Source organism: Oncorhynchus masou, chromosome 18 (genome assembly GCF_036934945.1).
Source record: "Oncorhynchus masou masou isolate Uvic2021 chromosome 18, UVic_Omas_1.1, whole genome shotgun sequence".
NCBI classification, from domain to species: domain Eukaryota; kingdom Metazoa; phylum Chordata; class Actinopteri; order Salmoniformes; family Salmonidae; genus Oncorhynchus; species Oncorhynchus masou.
Genome location: NC_088229.1, coordinates 5883068 through 5898738, shown reverse-complemented (window position 1 = coordinate 5898738; position 15671 = coordinate 5883068). Strand labels below are relative to the sequence as shown.

Below are 15671 nucleotides of genomic sequence, written 5' to 3'. Positions count from 1 at the left end.
GGCACGGCGTCTCACCTGCGGTCGCTGGATCCAGGACAGTCCTTGGACGAAGATGACCTCAGAGGAGAGCCCTCCCTCCTCTTCTCCTCCACAGCCTTCCCCTCAGAACCGTCTGTAGGGACACACAGTCAGCTGATTCATATCTATATAGGTGATGGGCCAACATTTACATAATGGGTACCCGGAGGAAAATTAGGGAGGTTGTTGCTTTTTAAAATGCTAGTCAAGATGAGGGTTTAGTATTATTTATTTTTATCATCATCTAGTCTAATGAATTGTCATAGATTCAATTTCAAAATGTCCATGTTTGAGTATTTAGTTGCTTTTGAGGGTATATATATCAATGTGCATGACGCCACCCTTCATCTCTGACTCTCATACTGGGCCATATCAAGTGTGTCTACAGGCTAGTTAGAGTGGTCTCAGTAACATGATCCACAACCTATAGGCTAGTTAGAGTGGTTTCAGTCACATGATCCACAACCTATAGGTTAGTTAGAGTGGTCTCAGTCACATGATCTACAACCTATAGGCTAGTTAGAGTGGTCTCAGTCACATGATCCACAACCTATAGGCTAGTTAGAGTGGTTTCAGTCACATGATCCACAACCTATAGGCTAGTTAGAGTGGCCTAAGTCACATGATCCACAACCTATAGGCTAGTTAGAGTGGTCTCAGTCACATGATCCACAACCTATAGGCTAGTTAGAGTGGTCTCAGTCACATGATCCACAACCTATAGGCTAGTTAGAGTGGTCTCAGTCACATGATCTAGGCTAGTTAGAGTGGTCTCTGTCACATGATCCACAACCTATAGGCTAGTCAGAGTGGTCTCAGTCACATGATCCACAACCTATAGGCTAGTTAGAGTGGTCTCAGTCACTTGATCCACAACCTATAGGCTAGTTAGAGTGGTCTCAGTCACATGATCCACAACCTATAGGCTAGTTAGAGTGGTCTCAGTCACATGATCCACAACCTATAGGCTAGTTAGAGTGGTCTCTGTCACATGATCCACAACCTATAGGCTAGTTAGAGTGGTCTCAGTCACATGATCCAACACCTATAGGCTAGAAAGGCCTTGTCCAAAAAACTCATTATTTTACAGACGGACTAGCCTATGTTCTGTTCAGTTTGAGAATGAGATTGTGAAGACGAGGAGGACCGATAGGTCAACTTTGATAGCTTGCTACTACTATAATAGATTTTAGAGGTTGACCGATTTATGATTTTTCAACGGCGATACCGATTATTGGAGGACCACATAAAGCCGATACCGATTATTGGAGGACCACATAAAGCCGATACCGATTATAGGAGGGCCACATAAAGCCGATACCGATTATTGGAGGACCACATAAAGCCGATACCGATTATTGGAGGACCACATAAAGCCGATACCGATTATTGGAGGACCACATAAAGCCGATACCGATTATTGGAGGACCACATAAAGCCGGTACCGATTATAGGAGGGCCACATAAAGCCGGTACCGATTATAGGAGGACCACATAAAGCCGGTACCGATTATAGGAGGGCCACATAAAGCCGTTACCGATTATTGGAGGACCACATAAAGCCGATACCGATTATTGGAGGACCACATAAAGCCGATACCGATTATTGGAGGACCACATAAAGCCGGTACCGATTATAGGAGGGCCACATAAAGCCGGTACCGATTATAGGAGGGCCACATAAAGCCGTTACCGATTATTGGAGGACCACATAAAGCCGATACCGATTATTGGAGGACCACATAAAGCCGGTACCGATTATAGGAGGGCCACATAAAGCCGGTACCGATTATAGGAGGGCCACATAAAGCCGGTACCGATTATAGGAGGGCCACATAAAGCCGGTACCGATTAACCAGTCGTTTGTTTTTTTTGTAATAATGACAATTTCAACAATACTGAATATACAATTATTTTAACTTAATATAATACAACAATAAATTCAATTTAGCCTCAAATAAATAATGAAACATGTTCAATTTGGTTTAAATAATGCAAAAACAAAGTGTTGGAGAAGAAAGTATAAGTGCAATATGTGCCATGTAAGAAAACTAACGTTTAAGTTCCTTGCTCAGAACATGAGAACATATGAAAGCCGGTGGTTCCTTTTAACAGGAGTCTTCAATATTCCCAGGTAAGAAGTTTTAGGTTGGAGTTATTATAGGAATTATAGGAACTATTTCTCTCTATACCATTTGTATATCATATACCTTTGACTATTGGATGTTCTTATAGGCACTTTAGTATTGCCAGTGTAACAGTATAGCTTCCTACCTGGGCTTGAACCAGGAACACAATGACAACAGCCACCCTCGAAGCATCGTTACCCATGCAGAGCAAGGGGAACAACCACTCCAAGTCTCAGAGCGAGTGACGTTTGTAACGCTATTAGCGAGGTAACTCGCCAGCCATTTCACTTCGGTTACACCAGCCTCATCTCGGGAGTTGATAGGCTTGAAGTCATAAACAGCGCACTGCTTGACGCACAACGAAGAGCTGCTGGCAAAACGCACAAAAGTGCTGTTTAAATGAATGCTTACGAGCCTGCTGCTGCCTACCACCGCTCAGTCAGACTGCTCTATCAAATTAAATTATGTTTTAATTCCTATTTTGGATATAGGGGAGGGTCACGTTTTAGTTACTATTTTGGATATCGGGGAGGGTCACGTTTTAGTTACTATTATGGATATAGGGGAGGGTCATGGTTTAATTACTATTTTGGATATAGGGGAGGGTCACGTTTTAGTTACTATTTTGGATATCGGGGAGGGTCACGTTTTAATTACTATTTTGGATATAGGGGAGGGTCACGTTTTAGTTACTATTTTGGATATCGGGGAGGGTCACGTTTTAATTACTATTTTGGATATCGGGGAGGGTCACGTTTTAATGACTATTTTGGATACCGGGGACGGTCACGTTTTTTTCCCCTCATGCGTTCAGAGAGGATTGAGGTCAAATGTATTTTGCTGAAGGGAGAGACATACATTTCCATTCCAGAGAGGTCTGATTTTCTAATCAAGTTCACTACCTTAGACACATGCTTCCTGTTTGGACTTCTTAAACTATAGTGGTTGTATTACTCTTTTATAATAAGTATCCGTCCCGGTCTCTCTAGATCAGACAGGATCCCACCTGTCCAGTACAGGCAGACCTACAGACAGACACCATGTTTAACAGGTATGAGGCAGACCTACAGACAGAGTCGTATGAGATGTGAGGCAGACCTACAGGACAGACTTACCCAGTAGTTTCTTCCAGGACTTGATGAGTGACTTGGCCAGGGTCTGGACCTCTTCCTCTGAACTCTGCTTCCTCACAGCGTTCACTGACATACCGATCCTGGTGGACTGACAAACGCATCGTGTTTTTAGTTTCATCATTACAGTTTCTCACAGCGTTCACTGACATACCGATCCTGGTGGACTGACACCGGCATTGAGAAAATAGTAGACACTGTGTTGATCATAGAATATTATTTTCTTCAGACAGAGGCCTACAGCAAGAGGAGAACAAGCTTAGGTCTACCTGTAGAGTCTCCAGAGACATGTTGATGATCTTCAACTCCCTCAGCAGATATATGGCACCGTCCTGTGAAGAAAATAAAGACCGCTAAATGTTGACACCTGTTGAATTGAATAGATGCCGTCTACAATAATGTAAATCTATTTTTAGTGAGCAAGCAGTATGCATATTCCAACACAATATTAGGCTAGAAACTATGATTTTTAATTTTTTATTAAATTGTGCAGGCCGATGGTGATACGGGAAAAATAAAAACATTTAATGGCGGGTGGGGCTTAATTTGGTCCTGTTAGCGGTCAGCAGTAACAGCAGGTCATCCATGAGGCAGGACTCGATGTGTATGGATTTATGAGGTTTATCTCCTGGTAAAATATTATGGTTTCGCCTCCAGGCAGGGGTTGACAGAAGATGTAGTGGCCTGATAAAAAAATATCCAGGCTCAAGGTTAGCTTGTACACAGGGCAGCCTTTATATGCCGGGTTTGGAGGGCCTGTCCCGCTCTACCGTGCCTCCTTGGAGGGCCTGTCCTGCTCTACCGTACCTCCTTGGAGGACCTGCTCTACTGTACCTCCTTGGAGGGCCTGTCCTGCTCTACTGTACCTCCTTGGAGGGCCTGTCCTGCTCTACCGTACCTCCTTGGAGGGCCTGTCCTGCTCTACCGTACCTCCTTGGAGGGCCTGTCCTGCTCTACCGTACCTCCTTGGAGGGCCTGTCCTGCTCTACCGTTGGACCTCCTTGGAGGGCCTGTCCTGCTCTACCGTACCTCCTTGGAGGGCCTGTCCTGCTCAACCGTACCTCCTTGGAGGGCCTGTCCTGCTCAACCGCTCTACCTCCTTGGAGGCCTGTCCTGCTCAACCGTACCTCCTTGGAGGGCCTGTCCTGCTCTACCGTACCTCCTTGGATGGCCTGTCCTGCTCTACCGTACCTCCTTGGAGGGCCTGTCCTGCTCAACCGTACCTCCTTGGAGGGCCTGTCCTGCTCAACCGTACCTCCTTGGAGGGCCTGTCCTGCTCAACCGTACCTCCTTGGAGGCCTGTCCTGCTCAACCGTACCTCCTTGGAGGGCCTGTCCTGCTCCACTGTACCTCCTTGGAGGGCCAGTCCTGCTCTACTGTACCTCCTTGGAGGGCCTTTCCTGCTCTACTGTACCTCCTTGGAGGGCCAGTCCTGCTCTACTGTACCTCCTTGGAGGGCCTGCTCTACCGTACCTCCTTGGAGGGCCTGCTCTACTGTACCTCCTTGGAGGGCCTGTCCCGCTCTGCCGTACCTCCTTGCCCATCCAAATAAAATAATGACATTTATTTGACCAAGACGCGAAGCAGACAGAAAGATACATGAATCTCAGACAAAGCAAAACAGCGGCCCTCTGTCTTAGTATGTGTAGCCAGCTCATGAATCTGATTCTGTCTCGACTAAAAGCATGACATGTCATACTATTTTTGGCCAGACAGCATCATCATATAGGCTACATATTAGAGGTCGACCGATTGATCGGAATGGCCGATTTAATTAGGGCCGATTTCAAGTTTTCATAACAGTCGGACATCGGTATTTTTGGACACCGATTTGGACGATTATTTTTTTTTACACCTTTATTTAATCCTTATTTAACGAGGCAAGTCAGTTAAGAAAACATTCTTATTTACAATGACGGCCTGGGAACGGTGGGTTAACTGCCTTGTTCAGGGGCAGAATGACAGATTTTTGACCTTGTCAGCTCGGGGGACCCATTCTTGCAACCTTAGTCGATGTGCAGGGGTACGAGGCCATATACACAGGGTACCATTACTGAGTCGATGTGCAGGGGTACGAGGCTGTATACACAGGGTACCAGTACTGAGTCGATGTGCAGGGGTACGAGGCCGTGTACACAGGGTACCAGTACTGAGTCGATGTGCAGGGGTACGAGGCTGTATACACAGGGTACCAGTACTGAGTCGATGTGCAGGGGCACGAGGCCGTGTACACAGGGTACCAGTACTGAGTCGATGTGCAGGGGTACGAGGCTGTATACACAGGGTACCAGTACTGAGTCGATGTGCAGGGGTACGAGGCTGTATACACAGAGTACCAGTACTGAGTCGATGTGCAGGGGAACGAGGCTGTATACACAGGGTACCAGTACTGAGTCGATGTGCAGGGGTACGAGGCCGTATACACAGGGTACCCGTACTGAGTCGATGTGCAGGGGTACGAGGCCGTATACACAGGGTACCAGTACTGAGTCGATGTGCAGGGGTACGAGGCCGTATACACAGGGTACCAGTACTGAGTCGATGTGCATGGGTACGAGGCTGTATACACAGGGTACCAGTACTGAGTCGATGTGCATGGGTACGAGGCTGTATACACAGGGCACCAGTACTGAGTCGATGTGCAGGGGTACGAGGCTGTATACACAGAGTACCAGTACTGAGTCGATGTGCATGGGTACGAGGCTGTATACACAGGGCACCAGTACTGAGTCGATGTGCAGGGGTACGAGGCTGTATACACAGGGTACCAGTACTGAGTCGATGTGCATGGGTACGAGGCTGTATACACAGGGCACCAGTACTGAGTCGATGTGCAGGGGTACGAGGCTGTATACACAGGGTACCAGTACTGAGTCGATGTGCAGGGGTACGAGCCTGTATACACAGGGTACCAGTACTGAGTCAAACCTTTATTTTTCCAGGGAAGTCAGTTAAGAACAAATTATTATTTTCAATGACGGCCTAAAAAACAGCGGGTTAACTTGTTGTTCAGAGGCAGAATGCCAGATTTTTGAATTATCAGCTCAGGGATTTGATACAGCAACTGCCCCAACACCCTAACCACTAGGTTACCTGCCCCCCCTACGCCCTAACCACTAGGCTACCTGCCCCCCCTACGCCCTAACCACTAGGTTACCTGCACCCCCTAGACTCTAACCACTAGGCTACCTGTCCCCCCACACCCTAACCACAACCACCACTAGGTTACCTGTCCCCCTCCACTCTACCACGAGGCTCTAACCACTAGGTTACCTGCACCCCCTACACTCTAACCACTCTAACCCCCCTACACCCTAACCACTAGGTTACCTGTCCCCCCGACACTCTAACCACTAGGCTACCTGTCCCCCCTACACCCTAACCACTAGGTTACCTGTCCCCCCGACACTCTAACCACTAGGCTACCTGCCGCCCAAATGTGCATGGGTACGAGTACTGAGTCAATGTGCAGGGGTATGAGGTAATAACATGGCTTTATACACACTGTACCAGTACAGAGTCAATGTGCAGGGGTATGAGGTAATAACATGGCTATATACACACTGTACCAGTACTGAGTCAATGTGCAGGGGTACGAGGTAATAACATGGCTTTATACAGGTACGAGGCATTATACACACTGTACCAGTACTGAGTCAATGTGCAGGGGTACGAGGTAATAACATGGCTTTATACACACTGTACCAGGACTGAGTCAATGTGCAGGGGTACGAGGTAATAACATGGCTATATACACACTGTACCAGTACTGAGTTGATGTGCAGGGGTACGAGGTAATAACATGGCTTTATACCTGGGGTACCAGTACTGAGTCAATGTGTAGGGGTACGAGGTAATAACATGGCTTTATACACACTGTACCAGTACTGAGTCGATGTGCAGGGATATGAGTTAACAACATGGCTTTATACAGGAAGTATCACTTCTGAGTTGATGCACAGGGGTACGAGGTAATTGAGGTAGATATGAACATATAACTCGGATTCAGGCATTAGGATAGATAATAACCAGTAGATAGTAGAGTTGATAACCAGACCGTATAATTGCCTCGAAACTGAACCGAAACGAATTTTTGACACATATAAACAAAATGAAATAAACGAAGGGGATGATGACGATGGGGGAGAAAGGGTGAGTTGATGACCCAGGGGAAGCAAACAATGCATAATTATGCAATCACTAATTGTGAATGAAAAAACATGTCGGGCCATTCTATTGTAATGATCCATTGACATTATAACATCTACATGGTATGTACCATCTAGCAGACCACCAAATCCAAGTAGTCTTATGGTTTTGGTGGTGCCCATGCCCCCCCCCCCCCCCCCCAAGCGAAACCTTGAGACAGAAGAGAAGAACAGACTGTTTTTGTCTGATTATCAGCACAAAATGCCATCACTGAGAGCGCAGGCTCAAACAAAGTCAGCAACGCACAAGCTTTCGTTGTTTATGCTCCAACAGATAACGGATTATTTTTGACTGCGGTCATAGCGACACGCTTATAATGATGTTTAGGCTACTGCTGTGTTTTATCATTTGACTGGGCGTCTTGCTGACCGCGGGTCTTTGTGGGCGGTGCGTTTTGTTTAGTGTCGCTATAGAAAGAAGCAGTTGTCGCGTTCCAACACAAACCCTTTCTCTTTCACAGTTGTCACGTTCCAACACAAACCCCTTTCTCTTTCACAGTTGTCGCGTTACAACACAAACCCTTCTCTTTCACAGTTGTCCCGTTCCAACACAAACCCTTCTCTCTTTCACAGTTGTCACGTTACAACACAAACCCCTTTCTCTTTCACAGTTGTTGCGTTTCAACACAAACCCATTCTCTTTCACAGTTGTTGCGTTTCAACACAAACCCATTCTCTTTCACAGTTGTCACGTTACAACACAAACCCCTTTCTCTTTCACAGTTGTCGCGTTCCAACACAAACCCTTTTCTCTTTCACAGTTGTAACTAAGGCGAATGTCATGTGTTGAACACTTGACTGTTTTTACATTTCCTACGGTAAAATAAACTCATAAAAATGCTTGTGATATTTAAACGATGTATTTTAATGTCAAAGAAGACCTTCAAAATCACAACCAAATTGTTGTTGTTTTGTAATAGCATATATGAAATACATTAATTACACTATTAGCTTGGAGGCGTTCGTGTTAATCATTTGATTAGTTCGGTGAAATAGAACTGATTCGTTGTGGGCCGCTCCATACAGACATCAAATGATCCCACTGATTCGTCTGCCTCCCCAAACGCTACCTCCATGGCCTTCAGTTTCTTCCCGGGGTAGGCTGTGTAGCGAACAATACAGCAACGACAGAATTACGTTTCAGTCGTCAAAAAGCAACGATTGGGCCTGACTAAGTATGAGAAGACGAGTGGTCGGGGATATGTGGTCAACCATTCATAAAACACATCACCCGTTAATGTAACAATGTTTCTATATCTATCCATTATTACAACCTACGCTGCAACACTGTTGCAATGTGCAACAATTCCCTTTCATTTCATATCGACCGAACAATCAGTTCGTTTTTTTTTAGTTCAGAACAACAAATAGCCAACACCTTTCAGTAGCTTTCCAGAATGTTCGATGGCTACAAAGGTGCATCACACCAACACCACAGTACTCCTGCACTGCCTCGCCTCTACCTGATTTCTGATGCTGGGGGCGTTGGTCCTGCGTCCACTGCCGCGCTAGCTGGCAAACCCAACTTACCGTGTTTTTCTTGTGCACCATTTTGTCCAGCTTTTTAGCAATGCGTTCGACCTCGTGGTCTTTCGCCATTTTACTTGTATTTTTTGTTGTTGTAGCTGCTCTTCTCTCCCGTTACGGATGAACCTCCATTTATGTTGGAAAAAAAACCTCTATCGTCTCTTTCCTTTCTCTCACAGTCCCCAACCCATCCACTTGTTTCCTCACGGCGCGCGGGTTCCTACGTCTTCTTCTTTCTTCATTATTGCAGACTAAACCTATTGCCGTGTATTGCCGCGCCACCTGCTGTACGGGATATGGAAACAACAAATTAATGAATGAATGATCCAATATTCATTTCGGGAAGAGGGGTTGGGGGGCTCGACATCATACAACAACAACAACAACACTCATTCAGTCACAGTTGAAATCACGTCTCTAAACAGGCTCAGGTGCCTGTGAGGGCGGAGCGTTCATCAATAGGATTCCTCCGGCTCAGCCACGCCCACAAATGACGCCTATTTTCTCAGACTTCCTCTCTGTTTGTGCTGTGGCCAATGTCATTAAAACGCTACAAAATCCACCTTCTTAACATGTAACATGTCAGGGTCCCTCTGTTGACAAGGAAGGAGTATCTGTTGTATCCTACTCCTACTATCATTACTTCCTCAACTTCTCTCCCTTCCAGGAGTCGTTACTGGACAATGCTTATTCTCAACGCCTCAGTCTACTTCACCCTAACAGAAAACGTAAAATAAAGTTGTGTTCACCACCACAAGAGCATCATTTAGGCTCAGCTGGCATACGATATGATCTACAGTCGTATGTACACTTGACACATTTTCAACTGTTTTATCACACTGCATGGGCTTGGGCACTTTTAATTATTTTACTAGGCAAGTCAGTTAAGAACAAATTCTTATTTTCAATGACAGCCTCAGAACAGTGGGTTAGCTGCCTGTTCAGGGGCAGAATGACAGATTTGTACCTTGTCAGCTCAGGGGTTTGAACTTGCAACCTTTCAGTTACTAGTCCAACACTCGAACCTCTAGGCTACCCTACTCTAACAGGGTATCTCTCAACAAAAAAACAAGTGAGAAGGAAATGGATTGAGTGGGCATCCTCACTCCACCCACCATGCAGGTCAGTCAGTTCTCACAAAACACTTGATCCAATTATTTGAATATATCCTTTGCTTTAACTTCTAAAGCAAACCCACTCTTAGGCGCCCTGCTTTGAAGATCCACAGACACACTCAACCCGTTCCAAAATTATATCTTCTTGAGGCGCAGAGCATGCTCCTTCTGTTCCATAGATAACACACACGCACACAAACAAATTTTAAAAAATGAGCCCACTTCTCTTCAATCTCATCAACACAGACTTATTCAACGTATCCACAATTTTTAACAGAGATTGAAATCAGATATCTCAGGAACAAACATAGACAAAAATATTTAATGAATAGAAAAAGTGATCCAAAAATGCACCACCGACTACCACCTATATACCACTATTACACACCACCATCTATATACCACTATTACACCACTATCTATACACCACTATTACACACCACCATCTATATACCACTATTACACCACTATCTATATACCACTATTACACCACTATCTATATACCACTGTTACATACCACTATCTATATACCACTGTTACATACCACCATCTATATACCACTATTACACACTACCATCTATATACCACTATTACACACCACTATCTATATACCACTGTTACATACCACCATCTATATACCACTATTACACACTACCATCTATATACCACTATTACACACCACTATCTATACACCACTGTTACACACTACTATCTATATACCACTATTATATACCACCATCTATATACCACTATTACACACCACCATCTATATACCACTATCTATATACCACTATTACACACCACCATGTATATACCACTATTACACACCACTATCTATATACCACCATCTATATACCACTATTACACACTACCAACTATATACCACTATTACACACCAACATATATATACCACCATCTATATACCACTATTACACACCACTTTTTATAACCCACTATAACATACCACCATCTATACACCACTATTACATACCACCATCTATACACCATTATTACATACCACCATTTATATACCACTATTACACACAACCATCTATATACCACTATTATACAACACCATCTATATACCACTATTACATACCACCATCTATACACCATTATTACATACCACCATCTATATACCACTATTTCATACCACCATCTATACACCACTATTACACAACACCATCTATATGCCACTATTTCATACCACCATCTATACACCACTATTACACAACACCATCTATATACCACTATTACACACCGCCACCTATATACCACTATTACATAACACCATCTATACACCATTATTACATACCACCATCTATATACCACTATTTCATACCACCATCTATACACCACTATTACACAACACCATCTATATGCCACTATTTCATACCACCATCTATACACCACTATTACACAACACCATCTATATACCACTATTACACACCGCCACCTATATACCACTATTACATAACACCATCTATACACCACTATCTATATACCACTATTACACACCACCATCTATATACCACTATTACACACCACCATCTATATACCACTATTACACACCACTCTCTTTATACCACTATTACACACAACCAACTATATATCACTATTACACACCACTATCTATATACCACTATTACATACCACCATCTATATATCACTATTACACACCACCATCTATATACCACTATTACACACCACCATCTATATACCACTATTACACACCACTATCTATATACCACTATTACATACCACCATCTATATACCACTATTACACAACACCATCTATATACCACTATTACATACCACCATCTATATACCACTATTAAATACCAACATCTATATACCACTATTACATACCACCATCTATATACCACTATTACACACCACCAACTGCCATCTATATACCACTATTACACACCACTAATTATATACCACTATTACACCACCATCTATATACCACTATTACACACCACCATCTATATACCACTATTACACCACTATCTATGTACCACTATTACACACCACCATCCACCATCTATACACCACTATTACATACCACCATCTATACACCATTATTACATACCACCATCTATATACCACTATTACACATAACCATCTATATACCACTATTACACAACACCATCTATATACCACTATTAAATACCACCATCTATACACCATTATTACATACCACCATCTATATACCACTATTACACACACCATCTATATACCCCTATTACACAACACCATCTATATACCACTATTACATACCACCATCTATACACCACTATAACATACCACCATCTATATACCACTATTACATACCACCATCTATACACCACTATCTATATACCACTATTACATACCACCATCTATATACCACTATTACACAACACCATCTATATACCACTATTACACAACACCATCTATATACCACTATTACATACCACCATCTATACACCACTATAACATACCACCATCTATATACCACTATTACATACCACCATCTATACACAACTATCTATATACCACTATTACATACCACCATCTATACACCACTATCTATATACCACTATTACATACCACCATTTATTCACCACTATAACATACCACCATCTATATACCACTATTACACAACACCATCTATATACCATTCTTACATACCACCATCTATATACCACTATTACATACCACCATCTATATATCACTATTACACACCACCATCTATATACCACTATTACACACCACCATCTATATACCACTATTACACACCACTATTACATAACACCATCTATATACCCCTATTACACAACACTATCTATACACCACTATTACACACCACCATCTATATACCACTATCTATATACCACCATCTATATACCACTATTACACCACTATCTATATACCACTATTGCATACCACCATCTATACACCATTATTACATACCACCATCTATATGCCTCTATTACACACAACCATCTATATACCATTATTACACAACACCACCTATATACCACTATTACATACCACCATCTATACACCACTATAACATACCAGCATCTATATACCACTATTACATACACCATCTATACACCACTATTACACAACACCATATATATACCACTATTACATACCACCATCTATACACCACTATAACATAGCACCATCTATACACACTATTACACAACACCATCTATATACCACTATTACACACCGCCACTTATATACCACTATTACATACCACCATCTATATACCACTATCTATATACCACCATCTATATACCACTATCTATACACCACTACACCACTATCTATATACCACTATTACACACCACCATCTATATACCACTATTACACACCACCATCTATATACCACTATTACACACCACTATCTATATACCACTACTACATACCACCATCTATATATCACTATTACACACCACCATCTATATACCACTATTACACACCACTATCTATATACCACTATTAAATACCACCATCTATATACCACTATTACATACCACCATCTATATACCACTATTACACACCACCAACTGCCATCTATATACCACTATTACACACCACTAATTATATACCACTATTACACCACCATCTATATACCACTATTACACACCACCATCTATATACCACTATTACACCACTATCTATGTACCACTATTACACACCACCATCCACCATCTATACACCACTATTACATACCACCATCTATACACCATTATTACATACCACCATCTATATACCACTATTACACACAACCATCTATATACCACTATTACACAACACCATCTATATACCACTATTAAATACCACCATCTATACACCATTATTACATACCACCATCTATATACCACTATTACACACAACCATCTATATACCACTATTACACAACACCATCTATATACCACTATTACATACCACCATCTATACACCACTATAACATACCACCATCTATATACCACTATTACATACCACCATCTATACACCACTATCTATATACCACTATTACATACCACCATCTATATACCACTATTACACAACACCATCTATATACCACTATTACACAACACCATCTATATACCACTATTACATACCACCATCTATACACCACTATAACATACCACCATCTATATACCACTATTACATACCACCATCTATACACAACTATCTATATACCACTATTACATACCACCATCTATACACCACTATCTATATACCACTATTACATACCACCATTTATTCACCACTATAACATACCACCATCTATATACCACTATTACACAACACCATCTATATACCATTCTTACATACCACCATCTATATACCACTATTACATACCACCATCTATATATCACTATTACACACCACCATCTATATACCACTATTACACACCACCATCTATATACCACTATTACACACCACTATTACATAACACCATCTATATACCCCTATTACACAACACTATCTATACACCACTATTACACACCACCATCTATATACCACTATCTATATACCACCATCTATATACCACTATTACACCACTATCTATATACCACTATTGCATACCACCATCTATACACCATTATTACATACCACCATCTATATGCCTCTATTACACACAACCATCTATATACCATTATTACACAACACCACCTATATACCACTATTACATACCACCATCTATACACCACTATAACATACCAGCATCTATATACCACTATTACATACCACCATCTATACACCACTATTACACAACACCATATATATACCACTATTACATACCACCATCTATACACCACTATAACATAGCACCATCTATACACCACTATTACACAACACCATCTATATACCACTATTACACACCGCCATTTATATACCACTATTACATACCACCATCTATATACCACTATCTATATACCACCATCTATATACCACTATCTATATACCACTATTACACACCACCATGTATATACCACTATTACACACCACCATCTATATACCACTATTACACACCACCATCTATATACCACTATTACACACCACTATCTATATACCACTATTACATACCACCATCTATATACCACTATTACACAACACCATCTATATACCACTATTACATACCACCATCTATATACCACTATTAAATACCAACATCTATATACCACTATTACATACCACCATCTATATACCACTATTACACACCACCAACTGCCATCTATATACCACTATTACACACCACTAATTATATACCACTATTACACCACCATCTATATACCACTATTACACACCACCATCTATATACCACTATTACACCACTATCTATGTACCACTATTACACACCACCATCCACCATCTATACACCACTATTACATAACACCATCTATACACCATTATTACATACCACCATCTATATACCACTATTACACACAACCATCTATATACCACTATTACACAACACCATCTATATACCACTATTAAATACCACCATCTATACACCATTATTACATACCACCA

The 15671-nt window shown here is 42.0% G+C and overlaps 1 pseudogene; it reads right to left on the bottom strand.

Moving 5' to 3' along the window:
* The window catches only part of LOC135504556 (transcription elongation factor A protein 2-like), a 72448-nt pseudogene extending 63054 nt beyond the window's left edge, over window positions 1-9394 (bottom strand).
* Between the last annotated feature and the right edge of the window lie 6277 nt (window positions 9395-15671).